Genomic DNA, 18,810 nt, shown 5'->3' with positions numbered 1-18,810 from the left:
TGTTCTGTAATGCTCTATGACTTTATGACTCCATTGTTAACCAAGCTCCAGCAAGCACAAGGGTGAAGGGTAAACAAAACATTGTGAACGAGGATGTGACAGCAGAGTTTAGGACAGCATCTTTGATATAGAGGGTAGTATGAGGAAGGCTGGTAATGGGTTCCCAAGTGTAGATGGGTCCAGATGTAATAAAGGCAAGCAGGACAGTTTGGGCTGAATGGGCTGAGGCTGGATGAGTGTAGAAAAAAACTGTACCTTCAGAAACTCGATCCTCAATGTCTGGAATTCCTTACTTAGATCTTCCCATCACTCAAAACCTCTTTACCCCTTTCAAGATGCGATGAGCAAGATATTTGTACAGTAGATTCTGGTTAACCAGGGCAGCTGTTTATTTGGGACAACTCTTAAAGAAAAAAAAACTGAGAAAACAGCCGGCATTCCCTTTGTTTATTTGGGACACTCTGCCACTTAATTGGGACAGGAGACTGCTGCTGAACAGTTTCTATGTAAGGTCAGTCATGTGCCCTTGTCTGGCCATTAGACACCATACATAGAGTGAACAGTTTATTAATAATGTCAGTTACGTGTGTTTGTGTTCAAAAGTAGAGATTCTTTTGTTGGTGAGCAATAAGCAGTAAGATAGTTCAAAGCTGTTTTGCTCACCATGATTCAAGCATTCAGGCATTGAGATACCAGAAATGGCCAGGAGTAAAAATCAAACAATTTCCTGACTTCAATCAAAACTTGAAGGTATCAACAATCATCTTGGATGTTACAATGAAAAGGAAGATTTTGAGGATGCAGTTGTTGAAAGCAGTCCATTATCTGCACTGATCTTGGTCATTTGTGGTGGTTGTCCATTGTACCTGACGATGACAGGAGAACTTTAGTAGGGGAGATCTTAGGCACTAAGGCAGTTTCACCCTCTTGACATTGGAAGTCCAGGTAAGAGTGATTGTCACAGTTGGGGTCCTCCTTGGTGGCAGTGGATGACTACGACTTTTTCATGTACTTTGTTTTCCATAGAGAGTTACAGAATCAGGTATCTGGCCATTGGATCACACCATAGATCTCATCCACCCAGTCTGTCAGAATTGACTTCATTTACAATCAATCAAAAGAACATGGCAGCGTAATTCAGATAAGGTCCTCCTTCAATAACTATTAGGGATTAATATTTTATAGTACTGTTAGAGGTATTGGTAGTGTTTTAATTTGTTCTATGTTTCATTTAAGTACATAAACTGTCACTCAGTTAAACTGGAGTTTGCCTTTTTTATACCTTTTTAACTATTTCCATGAAACCTCAGCTAACTGGGCAGCCACTTAATTGGGCCAAAATATACTGGTCATAATATGTCCCAATTAACCAGAAGTCACTGTATTTGGGACAATTTAAGTTTCTGTATTTCTGATTTTGCTTGGTTTATTTTAGTGAAGAGCCTTGTGATCTTTCGTGGCTTTAAGGGAGCTTTAAACGTTGTTTTTATACAACTATGTATTTGTAATGACCACATTTTCTGGGTTGTTGGGGTAAAATCTGCAGGGCAAAGAGCGCTGACTGCAATTCCTTGGGAGTAACAGGAATTCCCATGGGCATGTGGTTAGAAAGCAGCCTGGATTAATTTCACTGAGATCAAAAGCCAACAGTGCTCCTCCGTTGTCAGGGCAATTGAATACAGGGCATTCACCGCAACAGTTAAATTCTAACTTCTGGCTGCAGTATTTAAGGACATATTCAACCTCTTGCGTCTACAATCTTAGGTTTCTATCTACTTCCAGAAGACATCTGTTGTTCTGGTGACCAGGAAGAGTATAATGACCTGCCTCAGTGACCACCATCCAGTACCACATAAACTGTAATGATGTGCTTTGAGAAGCTGGCTATGATGTGAATCAAGTCTTGCCTCAGAGAGGAACTGGAACTCCTCCAATTTGCCTACTACCACAACAGGTCAACAGCAGATACAATCTCTCTGTGCTCTGGACTCTCTGGACAATGGGAATTCATTCGTCAGGCCACTGATCATCAGCATTCAACACAATTATCCCATCCAACTTCATCACCAAACTTCAAGACCTGGGCCTCTGTATCTCCCTTGGCAACTGGATCCTCAACTTCCTCATCAGCAGACCTTAATCGGTGAGGATAGGCAACAATACCTTCTCACTGGCCGTCAACTCAGATGCACCTCAAGCAGCCATTTTACCTCCCTAATCTACTCCCTATGCACACGTAACTCTGTGCTCAGCAGAGCTCCAATGCCATCTTCAATTTCACTGTTTACACTACTATTGCTGGACAAATCACAAGGGGTGATGAGCAGGTTTACTGAAGCAAGGCAGTTAGCCAGTTAAGTGGTGCTACAAAATCCTTTCACTCAACATCAGCAAAATTAAAGAGCTGATTGTGGGCTTCAGGAAGGGGAAGGATGGTGAACATGTGACAGTCTACATTGGGAACTTGTCCATAGTGAGAGTCAGTAGCTTTAAATTACATATTGATGACCTGTCTTGGACTCAACACCTAGAGGCAGTCATAAGGAAAACATGCTAGCATCTTTACTTCTTTAGGAGATTAAGGAGGTGTGGCATGTCTGTGGAAAGTATCCTGGCTGGTTGCATATGGTCTAGTACAGCATATCGAATGCACAGGAGCATTAGAAGCTGCAAAGAGTAGTAGTCTCTGCCTTCTACCTCTTGGCCATAACCTTCCCCAATGTTGGTATTATCTACTGGTGGTGCTGCCTCAAGTAGGCCACATACATCATCAAAAATCCCCACTATCCAGGTCATGCCATCTTTTCATAGCTACCATCAGGCAGGAAGTACAGAAACCCCAGGTCCCACACTGCCAGATTCAACCATTCGGTTCTTGAACCGACTGACAAAACTATGAATCACTATGGGTCAAATGCAGATTGACCACTTTGACCTCTTTGCATTAAAATGGATTTTGGTGTTATTTTGTTCTGATTGTGTTTTCTTGTAATTTTTTTATGCTTAATTTACGATTTTCTTGTGAATGTTGCTTTTGCAATACTATGTGCCTGTGATGTTATTCCAAGTAAGTTTTTCATTACACCTTTGAATACATTAATTTGTGCATATGACAATAAATTTGACTCTGACTTCTAAAATACATGAAAGATTTCTGGACACACAATGAAAACTTAGATGAAAGTCACTAGACTAAAGCATTTCCTCTGTTTCTGTCTCCAGTGATGCTGCCTGTCCTGCTGGGTTTTCTATAATTCTGCTCCTCCTTTGGCCATTAATTGAATCTGCCTAGTGTAGAAGCCAAGAGGTGTCATCCACAAGTGCTTTACTAAAATCCCAAGTTTCCTATTTTGCAATGAGAAAGATTTAATGATTAGCTTTATTTGTCACATGTGTATCAAAACAAGTAGTGAAATGTATTATGTGTGTCAAATAAAATCAGTGAGGATTGTGCTGGCATATGGCTGCAAGAGTAGCTCTGTTTCTGGTGTGCAGAGCATAGCATGTCGACAACTTACAAACCCTAACCATATGTCTATACTATACTGTGGTAGCGTACCAAAAGTCTACTCTAACTTCCCATTGGGCTTGATCATGAGTCCTGGGCCCACCAGCCTAACACTGATCATTTTAACTTCCTAGTGCAAGTATTCAGGAGCCCAGCAGAGAGAATAAAATATGAGTAACAATCCACATCCAATATTCATGAGTTAGAAAGCAAAATCGTTCAACATTACTGATAGAGGGAAGCAGTTCAACTGGTATCACATAACTCTATAATGATGCTGCAGCAACTCTTCAGAAAGTGCATTGGCCATGACATATAAACTTTTTATAAGTCTTTCAGTCCTTTGAACGAGCTCAGCCTTTCAGTAAAATCTTGACTGATTTGATTATAACCGTAACGCCATATTGTCACCTTCCCCGGTAAACTCTCAACCTCTTACTTACAAAAAATCTAACTAGGCCTGAAAAAATTCAAAAGAAAATTCTGAATCCACCATCTTTGATGAAGTGAGGTCACAGACACATAAACCTCTGAGTGAAAAAAATAATTTCATCTCTGTCTCAAATGGACAGCCAGTTGTTTTTGAATAGCGACTCCTGTTTCTAAATTGTCCCACTCGAGGAAACTTTCTCTTCACATCTACCTTGTCGCATCATAAACATGAGAGATTCTGCAGATGCTTGAAATCTTGAGCAACACAAACAAAATGCTGGAGGAACTCAGCAAGTCAGCTGGCATCTATAGAGGGGAATAAACAGTCGACATTTTGGGCTAGGAGGCTTCATGATTCAGCCTAACTTGTTGAATTCCTCTAGCATCTTGTGAGTGTGGCCTCGTCACATCTCGTCAGGATCTCATATATCTCTGTCAATTTGCCTTTCACTCTTCTGAACAGACTCATCTTTTCCTCAAGAGACAACCCACGCATTCCCGTTATCTTCTCTGTACTCCTTTAAAAGCCACTAAAAATATCTTTACCTCCCTGCCCTCCCCACCTTGTTTTTTGCGGGGATTGCTCCATCCTTGTCTATTTGTCCTTCCCCACTAATTGTTTTCCGGCATTTATTCCTGAAGCCATCTAAGTGCTAGACTTACCTATACACCTCCTCCCTCACCTCCATCCAGATCCCCAGGCAGTCCATAAGACCATAAGATACAAGAGCAGAACTAGGCATTTGATCCATCTAGTCTGCTCCTCGATTTCATCATGGGCGATCCCATTTTCCTCTCAGCCCCAACCTCCTGCCTTCTCCCTGTATCCCTTCATGCCCTGACCATTCAAGCATCTATCAACTTCTACCTTAAATATACATCGAGACTAGGTCTCCGTAGCTGCCTCTGGCAAGGAAACCCACAGATTCACCACACTCTGGCTGAAGAATTTCCTCCTCATCTCCATTCTAAAAGGATGCCACTCTATTTTGAGGCTGTGTCCTCTGGTCTTAGCCTCTCCCACCATATGAATCATCCTCTCCACATCCATTCTATCAAGGCTTTTCGCCATTAGATAGGTTTCAATGAGGTCACCCTTCATTCTTCTGAATTCCAGTGAATACAGGCCCAGAGCCATCAAACACTCTTCATATGACAAGCCATTCAATCCTGGAATAATTTTCGTGACCCTCCTTTGAACCTGCTCCAGTTTCAGCACATCCTTTCTAAGATAAGATTCCAAAACTGTTCTCAATACACTGTGAAGCCTCGCCAGTGTCTTATAAAGGCTCAAAGTAACATCCTTGCGTTTATATTCTACTTCTCTTGAAAGGAATGCTAATGTTACATTTACCTTCCTGGCCACAGACTCAACCTGCAAACTAACCTTCTGGGAATCCTGCACAAGAACTCAAAAGTCCTTTTGTTTTCCTCTTCCTTTAGAAAATAACCAACCTTTAAATTTATTTTGCCAAAGTTCATGACCATACATTTCCCAACACTGTATTCCATCCACCAATTCTTTGTCCATTCTCCCAATCTGTCTAGGTCCTTCTGTAGCACCTGCAAGCTTTGCAACAAAACCATCAATTCCATCATCCAAATCATTTATATATAACGTAAAAAGAATTGGTCACAACAAACAACACTAGTCACCGGCAGCCAGCCAGAAAAGTTTCCCCTTTATTCCTATTCTTTGCCTTTACAACTTTATCCATGGTAGAATCTTTCCTGTAATACCATGGGCTCATAGCTTGTAAAGCAGCCTCATATGAATCACCTTGTCAAAGGCCTTCTGAAAATCCAAGTACATAACATCAACCAATCCTCCTTTGTCTATCCTGCTTGCTATTTCTTCGAAGAATTCCAACAAATTTATAGGCAAGATTTTCCCTTGAGGAAACCATGCTGACTATGGCCTATTTTATCAGGTACTTACACGTACCCTGAAACCTCATCTTTAATAACCGACTCCAACATTTTCCCAGCCACTGAGGTCAGACTAACTGGCCTATAGCTTCCTTTCTTCTGCCTTTCTCTCTTCTTGAAGAGTGGAATGACATTTGCAATTTTCCAGTCGTCCAAAACCATTTCAGAATCTAGTGATTCTTGAAAGATCATTACTTGTGCCTCCAAAATCTCTTCAGCCACCTCTTTCAGAACTCTGGGGTGTACTCCATCTGGTCCAGGTAACATATCTATCGTCGGACCCTTCAGTTTCCCAAGAACCTTCTCTCTAGTAATGGTACCATCACACACTTCATGCTCACTAACACCAGAACTTCCACCATACTGCTAGTGTCTTCCACCATGAAGACTGATGCAAAAACTTACTCAGTTCATCTGCTATTTTATTGTCCTCCATTACTACCGCTCCAGCATGGTTTTCCAGTCCTCCAGTATCCACTCTTTTATACTTTATGTACCTGAAGAATCCTTTGGTATCCTCCTTCATATTATTGGCTGGCTTACTTTTGTATTCCATCTTTACCTTCTTAATAATTTTTTTTAGTTGTCTTCTGTTGGTTTTTCCCAATCCTCTAATTTCCATTAATTTTTTGCTCTATTATATGCCCTCTCTTTGGCTTTAATGTTGGCTTTGAATTCTCTTGTTAGCCACGGTTATGTTATCTTTCCTTTAGAATACTTCTTCTTCTTTGGGATGTATATATACTGTGACTTCTGAATTGCTTTCAGAAATTCCAGCCATTGTTGCTCTGCCATCATTCCTGCCAGTGTTCTTTTCAAATCAGCTCTGGCCAACTCCTCTCTCATGCTTCTCTAATCCCCTTTACTCCACTGTAATACTGATACATCTGACTTTAGCTTCTCCTTCTCAAATTTCAGGGTGAATTAAATCATATTATGATCATTTTCTCCCAAGAATCCTTTTACACTAGCTGTCTAATCAATTCTGGTTCATTGTAGTTCCCAATCCAGAATAGCTGATCCCCTAGTGGGCTCAACCATGAGCTGCTCTAAAAAGCCATCTCTTAGGCATTCTAGAAATTCTTCCTCCTGGAACCCTGAACTAACCTGATTTACCCAATCTATCTGCATTTGAAACCCCCATGGCGATTGCATCGTTGCCCTATTGTCATGCATTTTCTATCTCATGTTGTAATTTGTAGACCACATCCTTACTACTTTTGGGGTTGGTGATCTATACACAATTCCCTTCACAGTCTTTTTACCCTTGCAGTTCCTTAGCTCTATCCGCAATGATTCAACACCTTCTGACCCTATGTCACCTCTTTGTAATGATTTGATTTGATTTTTACCAAAAGAGCAATGCTGCCCCCTCTTCCTTCCCCGTCTATCCTTATGATACAATGTGTATCCTTGGACATTAAGCTCCTAGTTATAATCTTTTAGCCATGATCCAGTGATACCTACAACATCATACCTACCAATATGCAACTGCGCTTATTCTGTATACTGCACGCACCCAGTCCTGTATGGAGCCTCCAGTGTGTTCTCCTCTACATTGATTAGACCCATCATAAATTGGGGGACCACTTCATTTAAAACCTCCACACTATCCACCACAGGCAGGATTTTCCTGTGGTCTAACATTTTAACTCTCATTCCCATCCCCATTCTGACAGGTCGATCCATTGCCTCCTCATGTGCCAAGATGTGGCCACCTTCAGGGTGAAAGAGCAACTCCTTGTATTCTATCTTGGTACCTGATGGCATGAATATCAATTTTTCCTTCCAGTTAACAAAATTTCCACTCCCCCACCCTTCCTGTATTCCCCACTCTGATCTTTTACCTCTTCTCACCTACCGATTACTTCCCCCTGGGTCCGCGCCTCCTTCCCTTTCTCCTGTGGTCACTCTCCTCTCCTATTGGATTCCTTCTTCTCCAGCTCTGACCTTTCCCACCTACCTGGCTTCACCTTCCAGCTAGCCTCTTTCTCGTCCCCACCTTTTTACTCTGGCATCTTCCCCCTTCCTTCTCAGTCCTGAAGAAGGGCCGCGGTCCAAAATGTCAACTGTCTTTTCATATCCATAGATGCTGCCTGACCTGCTGAGTTCCTCCAGCATTTTGTGTGTGTTGCTTTAAATGCATTTGTGTCCTTTTGCAGAAGGAGTCCAATCCTGTAGACAATACTCCTGATGTCATCTCAACATTGCGCTATTTAATTGAAGGATAACCTCCCTCATTTTAAACTCAATTTCCCAAGTAATAAACAGTAACATCCTGTTACTTTCATAATTACTTGCTGTACTTGCATAAGCGGCTTCTGCACACCACACAATCCAATACCCAGAATAACAATAAATCGACCAAGCATAATTTCTCTTTCACAAATCCATATTGGCTTTTCACTATTACCTTTAATTTTCCCCAGTGAGCTGCAGTACATTATTTAGCAAGCTCTAGCAATCACTGCAAATCGTTGCAATTAAGAAAAAACTGAAAATAACTTGCATCTATATCATATCTTTCATATCGCCTCAACCAGCATATAACTAATTAAGTGCTTTTGAAGTAGAGTTATTGACATGATGTGAAGAAGTTCAGTTTTGGACAGGGCAAGATCCCACAAACAGTAGCATATTCTTGACCAGGCAATCTGTGGTGCTGGGTTCTGCATCACTTCTGTGGGTTCGCGCAGTGTGATCTGTCGCATTAACTTGCGGGAGTAGATTGGATCGCAGTTTAAGACTGTAAACAATAAGCTGCATTCCCAACAGAGCAGCAGGTGTGTCACTTGGCTTGGATCCCTGCGCTCAAGTCTCTGGAATGGGACAACCCCACAACCTTCTGACTCAGAGGCGAGATTGAACTGTGGTGACAAATACATAATTATCATCCACTGATGACATTTCATTCCTCCCAAAAAAAGCACATTTTAAATGAGCATTATGAGCTCATTCATAAGTATATGTTTATTATTACTGTGATAAAGAATCTTCTTCAAAGCCCTATATCACCTCTGGGTTGCAGCCAATTGTGCATTCTCCCGAACATAAACTGATCAAGCTCCAAGAAACCAAAAGTACACGGATTAATAAAAAATTCTACTCTTAGTATATGCTATTAGGTTTCATCTCCAGAATCCATTGCAGTAAATACAGAGAACTGATCTCTACATTCAGGTTGAAGGTATTGTGATTTTACACTGGAATTTAGTGGGCTTCTGGAGATTATTTCTCCAAGGTGGAGTGTGAAAGGGGATGAGATGAAACCAGTCCTCTGCTCAAACATTAAATCAGAAATCCTGTATATTTTGAGAATATCTAGTTAGCATTCATCCCCAGTGTTGTGCTTTCTTGTTTAACTGGTGTAGAATCAAAACAACAATTTGCCTTGTGGTTTACCTTGGCTCCTCTCTGAATATCTTACAACGTTGTATACAATTTATCTTTGACAGCATTGAGAATGGACCAGAGCATCCTCTGTGAGGAATAATCACTTTCATCACAGCCTATGTTGTCAGCAACCAATAAAGCCTTCAGACATGTCAGGCTCCTGCCCTTTCTACCACGTGCACAGACCTTTTATCTGTGTTTTACAGTGTAAATCAGTGCTGCAAAGTACCACTTAATTAACATCACAAAACTGGATATATGTTCTTACTCTACAAATCAGTCCTCAATACGTTCAAACAGTCCCATGCCCTAGAATGTGAGAAAAAAATGCAACAAAAGAAGGGTGCTGCTGCATTAATTATTTACACTGTGATCTGTAGGCAGGCGTTTTATTTGTAAGTTATACCCTGCAGTCCTTAAGAAAGAGCTCTGACTCTTTTGTAGGAGATTGATGAATTGGCCTTGACTGAGGAGGATCTGAGGTGTGTGTATGGAGACAGCCGCTGAGGTATGAGCCACTATACACTGCTGCCCAAGATAAAATGCTTCCATGACAGATTCCACCATCCTACCGGTATCTCACATTCAAAGCTTGAAGATGTGAATAAACTGAAGTGTAAACAAAGAACTACCCCTGCCCAGTGGGGGTGGGGGGGGGGCTGTGGAGTAGGCTGATGCTTGAAATAAAATGAATTTTAAAAGGAAAAAGAAAAAAAAACACAAGACACTTGAGGTGCGTGGAGACTGGGCTGTGAGGATGCTCGGCTCATTCTGAGCCCGGTCTCACGTAACTGGAACAAAGGAAAGCAGAGATGAACAAAACAATCCAATTCACCAGGTGATACCACTAGCTTCAAACATCTGCATTGTTTCTTGCAACTTATTTAATTAAAAGTAGGCTATTTGATGCAGATACTGAGATGTCTGCATCATAGTAAAGCATCCCTAGAGTAGTGCACTAAAATATACTTCCTTGGCCTGCAGTGTTAATAGAGTAATAGAGTCAAAGAGTCTTAGGGATGTACAATATAGGAAAAGACCACCAGCACATGGACATTCCCTTCTTCAGGCACTAAGCCCGCAGCCTTCTATGCCTAAATTATTCAAGTATTAATCTAGAGCCATCAGGATCCCCACTTCAACCACTCGTTCAGCAGTGCGTTCAGTTTGAATAAAATGTCCCATTCATATCACATCAGAATCTCTTCCTCCCCACACCCCCCCCCCCCCCCACCATCCAATGCCTTCTTGTGTGGACTACATCTGACATAGAGAAAAGTTTCCTGCCGTCTACCTTATTTTATTTACCATTATTTTATCCTGCTTAGAGGGGTGGGTGTGGAGAATAGAAGAGTCTAGGACACAATGTCCCATTAGAACATAGATGAGAAGTGATTTCTTCAGCCAGAAGGTAGTAAATCTGTGGAACTCATTGCCACAGATGGCTGTGGAGACTAAGTTATTAGGTATATCTAAAGTGAAGGTTGAAAGGTTATTGATTAGTAAGGATATCGAACGCAGGAGAGTATAGTTGAGAGGGAAAAGAAGTTAACCCTTGTCCACGGCAGAGCAGACTTGATGGGCCTTGTAGTCTCATTCATGTCCCTTTCTGAATCTCCCCCACTCTAGGGAAAATAGACCTAGATTCTCCTTTCCCTCCTCATAACTGGAATGATCCAACTCAGGCAACGTGCTGGTGAATCTCCTCCACACCATTTCCACTGCTATCAAACCCTTCCTATAGTGTGGCACCCAGAACTCCACACAATGCTCCATTTGCGGTTGAATCAAAGCTTTATGAAGATGAACCATACTCTCCCTGCTTTGTTGTGCAATGCCATGACTGATGAAGGCCATTCTTTCCTTTGCGTTCCTAACCACTTTATGTGCATGCACTGTTATCATCAAGATATCAAGACCTGTACTCCAAGTCTTTCTGTTCCTCAGTAATCGCTAGGATCTTACTACTCAGGTCTGTGACCTCGTCTCAGTAAAAACTCAAAAAGTATATCATCATACTGTGGTGAACTACATATACCTGTCTGGACACGCCCCCCCCCCCCGCTGACTGCTCCTGTGGCTCCTCCCACAGACCCCTGTATAAAGGCGATCAAGGCCTGAGCCTGGCCTCTCAGTCTCCAGGATGTAGTATGGTGGTCACTCACTGCTTGTTCCTTCTTCCAGTCAATAAAAGCCGATATCTCGCCTTTACGTCTCAGAGTGAGTTATTGATGGTGCATCACATACATTTGTCTGGAATGGTCTCCATTTGACATTTTTCATTCAACTTTACCAACATATCAATATCACCCTGCAACCCAAAGCTAACTACAACTCAACACTATCCACAACTCAGTGAAACTTCATGTCATCTGATTGCCTCCCACGTCCACATTCAAATCAAAGTTCAAAAGTTCAAAGTAAACTAACTAACAGAGTACATAATTCACATCTGTTGGTGCCAATGACATAGGTGTAATGGGGAAAGGCCCTGTGCAGTGAGTATAGAGAGTTAGGGAAGAGGGGGAAGAGCTGAACCTCCAAGGTAGTAATCTCCAGATTATTCCCAGTACCACATTCCATTCAGGACAGTAATAGGGTGATAGAACAGATGAAAGAGTGGCTGAGGAGGTCGTATAGGGTGCAGGGTTTCAGGTTCCTGGATTATTGGGATCAGTTCTGCAAAAGGAGTAACCTGTGTAAAATGAGTCTGACAGGGGCCAATATCCCGGTGGGCAGGTTTTGCTGGAGCTGTTGGGGAGGATTTAAACTAATCTGGCAGGCAAATGGAAGTCAGAGTGCTAGTCTGAGGATGGAGCAGTGGGTATTCTAGTTGATGCGTTGTGTAATGAGATGGTGAGTGAGGATAGGCTGATGTGAGGGCAAAACTGCAGGGAAACCGGACTTTGAAAGCAGATTCTGGAATGGTTCCCAAGGACTGGAAAATTGCAAGTCTTCAAGAAGGGAAGGAGGCAGAAGAAAGACTTCAGTGGTTGGGAAGGTGTCTGATCCACTATTAAGGATCTGTATTGGGGGTGTTCGGAGACACATAATAAAGTAGGCCGAAGTCAGCATGGTTTCCTTAAGGGAACATCTTGTCTGTCAAATCTGTTGGAATTCCTTGAGGAAATAGCAGACAGGACAGACAAAGGAGGGTGAGTGGATGTTGTGTATTTGGATTTTCAGAAGGACTTTAACAAGGTGCCGCATATGAGGCTGCTTAACAAGATAAGAGCCCACAGTATTACAGGAAAACTACTAGCATGGAAAGAATATTAGCTGACTAGCAGGAGGCAAAGTGTGGCCATGAAGGGAGCATTTTCTGGTTAGCCGCCAGTGACCGGTGGTGTCCCACAGGGGATGACTTTGAGGCCACTTTATTTTGCATTATATGTCAATGATTTAGATGATGCAATTGATGGCTTTGTGGCCATGTTTGCAGATGATGCAAAGGTTTGTTGTGGGGCAGGTAGCGTTGATGAAACAGGGAATCTGCTGTAGGATTGGTAAAATAGGCAAATTAGTGGTAGATAGAATATAGGGTAAGAAAGTGTATGGTCGTGCACTTTGGCAGAAGGAATAAAGGTGAGAACTATTTTCTAAATGAGGAGAAAACTGAAAAATTAGAGGTACAAATGGACTTGGGAATCCTTGTGCAGGATTCCCTAAAGGTTAACTTGTAGGTTCAGTCGGTGGTGAAGAAGGCAAATGGAATATTATCATTCATTTCACGAAGACTAGAATATAAGAGCAAGGGTGTAATGTGTGAATGAAAGGGTTAACATATGAGGAACATTTGTCGGCTCTCAGCATGTATTCACTGGTGTTTGGAAGAATGAGAGAGGATGTCATTGAAATTTGTCAAATATTGAAAGGCCCGGATACAGTGGATGTGTAGAGAATGTTTCCTATGGTGGGTGAGGCTAGGACCAGAGAGCACAGCGTCAGAATAGAGGGATGTCCATTTAGAACAGAAATGAAGAGGAATTTCTTTAGAGGTGAATCTGCGGAATTCATTGGCATCGTTGGTTGTGGGGTCATTGAGTATATTTAAAGTAGAGTTTGATAAGTTCGTGATTAGTAAGGGCATCAAAAGTTATGGAGGAAGGCAGTGGAATGTGATTGAGAGAGAAAATATATCAGCCATAATGGAATGTGGAGCAGGCACGATGGGCGTAATGGCCTAACTCTGCTCTTATCCCTTATATTACAACCAGGAAAAGTCCCAACATTGATCCCTGAGGAACATCAAAAAATAACATCAGCAATTACTAAAATACCCCTCTACCATCATCCTCCATTTCCTATTGTCGACTCTGTTTTAGATCTAATTTGACAAGTATCCTTGGATCCCAAAGGCCCTAATCTTTTGGACTAGTCTCCTCTGTGGGACCTTAACGATGCCATACTGAAGTCCATGGAAAACACATCAATTGTTCTGTTCTCATTGATAAGTTTGGTTACATCTTCAAAAAGTTCAGTCAGATTGGTCAGGCTTGTTCTGCCCTTGACAAAGTCGCAGTAGCTGTTACTGATTAGACCCTGTCTTTAACCCTGCTCCTCAGAATTTTCTCCAATAACATCCCTATTATTGAAATTAGGCTCATATGTCCTTTCCCTGATATCCTTAATGGGGGGTGGGGTAGGGGCAGCACAGTCTCATGTGTTAACTAGTGGAGTTTTGGAAGGCAAAGGCAGACTGAAAGTTTAGGAAAGTGGTCGAAATGTGTGACAGGCTTGTTCAATGCAGGTAGAATGGCAACTTTGTGCTCCCTGTCGATCTCTGTGATTTCAATGTGCAGCCAGTGCCTTGACAGCTAAAATACTGTAACTGGCAGACACTGCTTAAAGTAATTCTGCACCTCTTGAAGGAGGTGCTTTAGAGTAGTTACAAGTAGACACACTGATCTGGGGAAAAGAAAAACATCTGAAAGTTAAGCTCCATGTTTGACTGGGGACCTTGCTGGAGGAGATTAAAGAATGTGATGGAAGGCTAGGTGGCCTTACAGATAAAATCTTTGATGGCAGCAGGAGCTATCAATAGCAGGAATCAAGAACCAAGGGTATTGATGCAACACCAGCTGATTCCTTTTGACTTTTCCATTAAGTCTATAGGGCTTTTGATGCTTCCAGTTTTTCAAGTTTTCTGATATCTGCATTGATGGAAATTTGTCCTGATTTCAAAGCTTAGACACAAATCAGTTGCTCCAGGACAAGGGTACATTAAGATATAGAACACAGAACTGGCCTTTTGGTCCATGATGTTGTGCCAACCTTTTAATCTACTCCAAGAACAAATTAACCCTTTCCTCCTATATAGCCCTCCAATTTTTCTCTCACCCATGTACTTAACTAAGAATTTCTTAAATGCCTCTGATGTATCTGCTTCTACCACCACCCCCGGCAGGGTGTTCCACACACCTAAGCTCTCTAAGTAAAATCCAACTCCTGACATTCCCCCTATACTTTTCTCCAATCACCTTAACATTATGTCCCCTTGTATTTGCCATTTCTGCCCTGTGAAAAAGTCTCTGGTTATCCAATCAATCTATGCCTCATATCATCGAATATATCTCTATCAAATCCCCTCTCACCTTCTTACTCTCCAAAAAGAAAAGTCCCAAGCCTCTCAGCCTATCCTTGTAAGACATGCTCTCTGGTGCAGGCAGCATCCTGGTGACTCTCCTCTGCGCCCTTTCTAAAGCTTCCACATCCTTCCTATAATGACGTGACTAGGACTGAACGCAATGCGGTCTATCAAGAGTTTTATAGAGCTGCAACATTACCTCAATTCCCCAGAATGAAATCCAACACACCATATGCCTTCTTAACAACTCAGGCAGCATCCCTTTTATACACAACATGGCAGAGTGAATGAGCAGTAGGCAGACAGATCAGGATTTCTGCTAGAGAGGAAAGGGGAGAACCAGTCAAAAAAATTCAGCAACCTTCATGATTTGAATGGATTGTTACACAACTGGGTTTTAGAGCTGACTGAGAGCTCCGAGCTGTCTGAGCCTTTGATCAAGAGGCAGGAGGTGGGGGTAGACTGGGATTAAATTCAAGGCATGACATTAAAACTGAATCTGGGTCTGTAAGTATCATTCAGTCCTGCTTTTTAACATTTTGAAGTCATATACTTCTGCAGAGCTGTTGGAGGAGAGTTCCTGTGGGAAGTGGATATTTTGGGAGGAGTGGGGTTTATCCAGAGTCCAGACAAGCTGTGTGAGGGTATGAGGAAGTTGACGTGAGCGGGATCAGCAGAAAGCAAGTGGGCCGAAACAGGAGGGTGAGGGAAATTATCAGAACTGGGAAAGAGGGGTTTTGAAGTCAAAGTTCTGGAGGTTTTGTCTGGCAGATCAGTGAGGGTGTGAGGGCTAGAGTGCGGGTTACAGCCGGTGAAGAAAGGTGATGCCCACGGTTCTCCCAGAGGCCACTTCTCACTACCAAGCTGCATGGTCTGGTCCCATTTAACTAATGTAAAGGAAGTCCCTGCAAAGTCCTACTCCAACTTAAGCACCTCTCAGCTTACAGAAGACATGCACGTCTAGACAAAAATCTCAGAAGGCGGACAGCACTGCCAATGTCTGAGCTCCTTCCCCTATTACCACATCAGGTGCGCTGAGTACTCGGAAGAAACACAATGTACTTCCTAATCCCTGTATGTCCCTGATTTTCCTTTGTGATTGATTTTTCACTGAACTGCTTAATGTACAAAAATGTGGCACTGTGCAAGGCAATTTCCATCATGGGTATTTTGTTTAAGATTTTATGTTCCTACGAATTGGCTTTCTGTAGTATTGCTCACAACTGAGAACCATAAATCAGTTGACTGATAAATTAGTGTGCCACTTCAAGGCACTAGTTAGATACTTCCTAGAGGGACTGGTCTTGATAAGCATATCCCACGCTTGATTACAAATTGATTACCATTGCCTTCGGATTTTTCTGCCGTTTGTTGTTGTGGCTCACCATGGGGGCAAGTTGGTTCTCTGATGACCAGAAAGTCCTTCTTAAATTACAAAAGGCTCCCTCTTTTTGCACATTTTTTAAAAATATGTGTTTGACCTCTCATGCTGAAAACACAGAGACATCTCTTCATAATCAAGAGTTGTAACTGAGTTGGTATCTCTCCATCACTGTAACCTCATCTGAAATAGTCCAGTTTAAGTGGGAAAATATATGTAAATATACCCAAACCCTATTTTTAACATAATTATTTCTGCCCCTTCTCTATTTCCATCTAGTCCAAGAGCAGGACAAGGTTAAGCAATTGGATTCTATTACTAATGCAGACATAATACCTAGAATGTAAAAACAAATCTGACAGCAAGTATCTTTTTTTTAACATGTAACCATTTTGTCTGCGGTGATAACTGTGGGGTAATGAGGTTGCGTAAAATGAAATATGGAGATAAAAATTCTTTTCATGAAAATATAACACTTTGGCTACATTACTTGTATCATGTCTGTTCATCCATCTGTGATAAAAGTATAGGTAGAATTTGACAATTCAACCAATGAAGAAGTTTCTGAGTTGATTTCATTAAGTTATGATATATTTCCAGATGCACCAGTGGTGCAGAGAATGAACATTTAGGAATTGGATGGAGTGTGATTTAAACAGGCTCTTTTGTCTTAAATGGCGCCAGAGCTCTTGGGAGTTATGCAGCTGTTCTCATCCAGAAATGTGAAGCAAATTCCAGCATATTCCTGATTTATTTCTTGTGGGGACAATAGAAAGAAATCAAACCAGATGGGAGTTAACCACTGCAGAATACCCAGCCTCCAGCCTCCTCAATGATGATGGTGATGGTGACTTCTCTAATGATAATGTGAGGGAAGGGGCTGGGGAATTAGTAATAATGTTGCTTCATTTCTGGATAATGTTGGAGGCAATCATTGCCTGACACCTGACAGGTATGAAGCAATACTGCTACTAAATATTTATCGACCAACTCTGAGCATTATCTGCATTTTCTGCATTCATTACCTGAGGAAGCTGTGGTAAATGTTGAACAGTTATCCGTTTCTGACCTTGTGATAATTATTATATCAGTAATATCAGTACATCTGTCAATCATCTCAGCCAAGTAGTTTAGAATTATCACAAGGATTTCAACTAATCAAAGCTTCCCTTCTTGGGGTTAGTTCCATTCCTCTTTTACTATCAATTGTTTGACAATGCCATTCCAGCACCTTGATGAACTGTCTGAATTTAGAAACAATAAAGAAGAGGATCATCGAAAATAAAACAGTTTTTTTAAATTCTTTTCTTAGATTTTCGGAAGCTTTTTGTTCTTTTAGGGCTTGCTCACTCTGCTTTTGCAGTTTCTCAGCTCCCACAGCCCAGGGACTAAGGTTGGCCCAGGCTCATGTCAGGAAGCCATGTTTTGAGGAATGTTGTTGTCCTTAAGCTGTTTACAATTGATGAATCATCTCATGTGCTTGTGAGAACAAAGTAACTGGCATTTTGTTTTGGGTAGAAATTTTACTGCAAGAATTTATTTTCTTCTCTAAACTCAAATCAGATCTTCTCAAGCTGTGTAGTATTTTCATGGGCATGTCTGTGGCCTTGAAGAATCTAGTAATAAATTGTGTGCATCTACTATGCTGGTTATCCCTGCTCTTCAGGTTTTATAGACTTGATTAAGTGACTTGCTCCATTCAGCCTCATAATTTCCAGTAACACACACAAAATGCTGCAGGAACTCAGCAGGCCAGGCGGCATCTACAGAAAAAGCACAGATGACGTTTTGGGCCAAAACCCTTCGGCAGGACTATTTTGTTAGAGGAACCCCTGCCAATTGAGCACAATATTCAAGTTCTATTTACTGAGCAAAGTAACGTGTTTCTGCTGACTGTTTAAAATCCAGTTTTGAAATCCAACTGCTAAGATTTGGATCAGACTCATGCTGTTAAATACCATTTAATAACAGCACCTCCTACGTCATTAAACTAAATCAGTAAGTTAGGCATTAAAAGAACTTCCAGATCTTGTATGATTTGTAAATTAAATTCTGATGAACTTCAGATATTTGAAATAATTATAAACAAGCTATTATGTGAATGTATTGGTACTGGTTTATTACTGACACATGTATCACGATACAGTGCATGTCTTGCATGTTGCTTATATAAATCAAACAACAGAGTGCATTGAACTAGAATAAGGTAAAACAATGGCAATGCAGAACTAAGTGTAAAAGCTACCAAAAAGTGCAGTGCAGTAAACAATAGCAGCAAGATAGATTGAGAAGTGAAGAATCCATCTTATTATTTATTTTATTTTTATTTAGAGATACAGCACGGAACAGGCTTTTCCGGCCCAACAAGCCACGCATCCCAGCAATCTATTTAACTCTAACCTAATCACAGGACAACTTACAATGATCAATTAATTTAATAACCAGTACGTCTTTGGACTGTGGGAGGAAACCAGAGCACACAGAGGAAACCCCACAGTCATGGGGAGAATGCAAACTCCTTACGTACGACACCAGAACTGAACTCCCAACTCCAATGCCCTGGACTGAAGTAGCTGACTG

The 18,810-nt window shown here is 41.5% G+C and overlaps 1 protein-coding gene across 1 annotated transcript in view; it reads left to right on the top strand.

Moving 5' to 3' along the window:
* Window positions 1–18,810, top strand: part of ercc4 (excision repair cross-complementation group 4) — a 238,271-nt gene that overhangs the window by 124,785 nt on the left and 94,676 nt on the right. The window lies entirely within an intron of this gene.

This window comes from Hypanus sabinus, chromosome 9 (assembly GCF_030144855.1).
Source record: "Hypanus sabinus isolate sHypSab1 chromosome 9, sHypSab1.hap1, whole genome shotgun sequence".
NCBI lineage: Eukaryota > Metazoa > Chordata > Chondrichthyes > Myliobatiformes > Dasyatidae > Hypanus > Hypanus sabinus.
This window is presented reverse-complemented; position numbering and strand designations above follow the sequence as displayed.